Source organism: Aegilops tauschii, chromosome 7 (assembly GCF_002575655.3).
Source record: "Aegilops tauschii subsp. strangulata cultivar AL8/78 chromosome 7, Aet v6.0, whole genome shotgun sequence".
Taxonomy (NCBI): domain Eukaryota; kingdom Viridiplantae; phylum Streptophyta; class Magnoliopsida; order Poales; family Poaceae; genus Aegilops; species Aegilops tauschii.
The window spans coordinates 234,485,523-234,490,333 of record NC_053041.3 but is presented as its reverse complement, the minus strand read 5'-3'; positions in this window follow the sequence as shown (position 1 = coordinate 234,490,333).

Below are 4,811 nucleotides of genomic sequence, written 5' to 3'. Positions count from 1 at the left end.
CGATCCGAGGTCCAAACCCGATGTTGCAAAGCGAGCCAAATGAACAGTTTGCATTTCAGCGGTGCCCAACATTTCCAGGTGCATGTCGCCGTGCTAGACTTCTCAAAGTTAATGAACAGGTTGTTGTAGACTGATTTTGCCGTATATACTCCCGATTGCGAGCATGGCCAAGTGAACTTGTCTGGTCTGCTCGGGTCACGTTCCACCGTGGCAATAGCTTGAGATAGGTGCATTTGTTGTATCAAGGCACTGTAAGAGTGATCTCCCTCACAATCAGCCCTCCATTGCTCATTCTACATTGCCTGTTGCACCGTCCTAGTGTTGAAAATGCGTTTCTGCACCGTGGCCACTAACTGGGGGGCGATGTCCATAGCTGAGCAACCGTGGATCCATTTGTCACGCCAGAAAAGCACCTTGTCTCCCGGGCCGACCTCAATATGCACCAGCGTGTCAAATACCAATCGTGCATCCTTGTCCTCAATCATCGGAAGTCCTTGCCACGGCCTTTGTGGATCTGTCCTTCGAAGCCATTCCCACCGCACCAGGAGAGCAAGGCCATGTGTTTTCAGATTTAGCACTCCAAGTCCACCCACACTCTTCGGCCTGCAGATTATGTCCCAGGCCACGAGGCATTGCCCTCCATGCACTCTGTCTTTGCCAGCCCAGAAAAAAGCTCTCATCCATTTGTTGATGTCCTCGAAAACCCAGTCCGGTGCGTCCATGATCATGAAGTGGTGGATGGGTTTAGCTGCTATGACTGACTGCACGAGAACAAGACGTCCGGGCCTCTGAATCAGACCCCGTTGCCAAGCCGGGACAAACTTCCTGACTTGATCTAGCATCGGTTGCCACTCCGCTCTTGTCAGGCTCCGGATTGCAAGTGTGAGTCCCAGATACTTGCAGGGGAACTCCGAGATGTTGCATTGAAGCATGCCCGCCACCCTGGTTCTGTCCTCCTCACTCCCTCTGATTAGGATAGCCAAAGATTTTCAGTAGTTGATCCGTAGACCAGAGGCTTCGCCAAAGGTGCCAAGTAATTTCCTCATTGCAGTACATATAAGAGCATTATCCTCTATTCTTAAAAACGGAGTAATGTATATGTTTTTCGTGTTCATACAATTATGCCACATCATGAAGTAATGTATATGGTGTAATTGACAATAGTGAGCAGCTGTATATAAACATGACATGTCGTCAAGAGTTAGCATTATTAATTACTCATACAATAGAGCTGGCTATAAGGTTGGCTACAAGACCACAATATTTTCTCACTTTCTCTCCAAAAATATCCTGTGATATCAATCATCACATGATATCATGCCACAAAAATCAAATTTGAATTTTTCAAAAAAAAAACTAAGAAAAATTGTGAATATTCATAAGATATGTGTCTACTAGCCCTAAAAATTCAGAATACACAATGAGAAATAAAAAAGACAAATTCAACATGACTAGTTGTCACAAAAGACAAAGGTTAAATGTCACTATTCATGCATAGATTTGTCTTTTTGTTTCTCCATGTATATTTCAGACTTTGGATTTGAAACTTCTAGTGATTGTAGGAACATGTCTTGTGCACATTCTTGATTTTTCTAGGAATTTTTTGGAACATCAAAATTTAAGTTTTAAAACATGGTAGTATCATGGTATCATGTGATGGTTGATACCATGTGATATCTTCCTTATCTCTTTCCTAGGAGCACACGTAGAGACTTACAATTGCATGAGGCTGCTCATAGTGGCGGGTATCATGATTATTCTACTAGTGTACGATACTACCTTAATAGTGCATAGTATCATAGATGCACTTATTTATTGCCATATGACATATGTTAGCATAACATTTATTATGATACGCTATCTACCTATGTTGCTCTAACCCCCTCTCTCTTCTTTAATTGTGTGTCACATCAGCGTGTTTGTTAGTCCTGAGTGCATGATACCGGTTAAGATACTACCACTAGGGCCAACATGAGAATCCATTCCTTCATTCTTTTCCTTGTCTCTCTCCTTCACATAGGCAAAAGTGTCATGTAAGGGCATCACCAACGACAACCCTCAATTTCCTCCCGCATCCATCTGCGGACAGGGGAGACCAGTCCGTGGACACGGATCCGGGAGGCCGCTATCCAACCGTAGGCGCATATATTTTGACAACAATTCGAACTACTGGACGAAAATCGTTCAAACCGAGCAGATTTCATTCAAGTTCGGATGTAATTTACATGAACAGATGATATTTCGACCGCTTTATTAAAAATTAAAAAAACACTAAACCCAATATTGGACGACCACCTCGTAAGCGTGGCCGCCTTGTCGTGTCGCATCGTCGTCAGTGTCCGTACCGTCGGCGTCGTCCCTCCAGCGGTGCAAGGATGCTGGAGGGCCGCAGCTGCCTGACGCTCATGGAGGAGCCGCTACGCCTCCTGTTGCGTCGTGCAAAGGGCCGCCTTCGCCATTGCCGAAGGCAACTTTATATCTTTTTTGGGACTAACCTATTAACTTTATATCTTTTTTGCTTGTTTTTACTTTGCAGAATATAAATACCAAACGAAGTCCAAATGCCACGAAACTTTTTGGAGATTTTTTCTGGCAATAAGAGACCCTGAAAGCTTCGGGAAGGAATGAGAAGAGGAAGGAGTGGCCCACTAGGCACCAGGGCGCGACAGGGGAACGAGAAGAGGAAGCATACTCTTAAATATGCTTATCTTGATGGGAAGAAGATATATCCTGTTATTATTAGTGCTAACCTTTCAGAGCAGGAAGAAGAGAAATTATTGAAAACTCTGAAGAAGCACCGTGCTGCTATTGGATATACTCTTGATGATCTTAAGGGCATTAGTCCCACTCTATGCGAGCACAAAATAAAATTAGAGAAAGAAGCTAAACCGGTTGTTGATCACCAACAATAGTTAAATCCTAAGATGAAAGAAGTGGTAAGAAATGAAATACTAAATCTTCTGGAGGTAGGTATAATTTATCCTGTTGCTGATAGTCAGTGGGTAAGTCCTGTCCATTGTGTCCCTAAGAAGGGAGATATTACTGTTGTTCCTAATGATAAAGATGAATTGATCCCACAAAGAATTGTCACAAGTTATAGAATGGTAATTGATTTCCATAAATTAAATAAAGCTACTAGAAAGGATCATTACCCTTTACCTTTTATTGATCAAATGCTAGAAAGATTATCTAAACATACACATTTTTGCTTTCTAGATGGTTATTCTGGTTTCTCTCAAATACCTGTGTCTAAAGAGGATCAGGATAAGACCACTTTTACCTGCCCTTTCGGTACCTTTGATTATAGACGTATGCCTTTTGGTTTATGTAATGCACCTGCTACCTTTCAAAGATGTATGACTGCTATATTCTCTGACTTTTGTGAAAAGATTGTTGACGTTTTCATGGATGATTTCTCCATGTATGGAACTTCTTTTGATGATTGCTTAAGCAACCTTGATCGAGTTCTGCAGAGATGTGAAGAAACTAATCTTGTCTTGAATTGGGAGAAGTGCCACTTTATGGTTAATGGAGGTATTGTCTTGGGGCATAAGATTTCTGGAAGAGGTATTCAAGTTGATAAAGCTAAAGTTGATGCTATTGAAAAGATGTCGTGTCCCAAGGACATCAAAGGTATAAGGAGTTTCCTTGGTCATGCCGGTTTTTATAGGAGGTTCATTAAAGACTTCTCTAAAATTTCTAGGCCTCTGACTAATCTCTTACAAAAAGATGTTCCTTTTGTCTTTGATGATGATTGTGTAGAAGCATTCGAAATACTTAAGAAAGCCTTGATTTCTGCACCTATTGTTCAGCCACCTGATTGGAATTTACCCTTTGAAATTATGTGTGATGCTAGTGATTATGCTGTAGGTGCTGTTCTAGGACAAAGAGTTGATAAGAAATTAAATGTTATTCAATATGCAAGTAAACTCTAGACAGTGCCCAGAGAAATTATGCTACTACTGAAAAAGAGTTTTTAGCAGTTGTATTTGCTTGTGATAAGTTCAGACCTTATATTGTTGATTCCAAAGTAAATGTTCACACTGACCATGCTGCTATTAAATATCTTATGGAAAAGAAAGATGCTAAACCTAGACTTATTAGATGGGTTCTCTTGCTACAAGAATTTGATTTGCATCTTATTGATAGAAAGGGAGCTGAGAACCCCGTTGCAGACAACTTGTCTAGGTTAGAGAATGTTCTTGATGACCCACTACCTATTGATGATAGCTTCCCTGATGAACAATTAGCTGTTATAAATGCTTCTCGTACTGCTCCATGGTATGTTGATTATGCTAATTACATTGTTGCTAATTTATACCACCTAGTTTCACATACTAGCAAAAGAAAAAGTTTTTCTATGATTTAAGGCATTACTTCTGGGATGACCCACACCTTTATAAAGAAGGAGTAGATGGTGTTATTAGACGTTGTGTACCTGAGCATGAACAGGAACAGATCCTACGCAAGTGTCACTCCGAGGCTTATGGAGGACACCATGCTGGAGATAGAACTACGCATAAGGTATTGCAATCCGGTTTTTATTGGCCTACTCTTTTTAAAGATGCCCGTAAGTTTGTCTTGTCTTGTCTTGTGATGAATGTCAAAGAATTGGTAACATTAGTAGACGACAAGAAATGCCTATGAACTATTCACTTGTTATTGAACCATTTGATGTTTGGGGTTTTGATTATATGGGACCTTTTCCTTCCTCTAATGGGTATACACATATTTTAGTTGCTGTTGATTACGTTACTAAGTGGGTAGAAGCTATTCCAACTAGTAGTGCTGATCATAACACCTCTATTAAG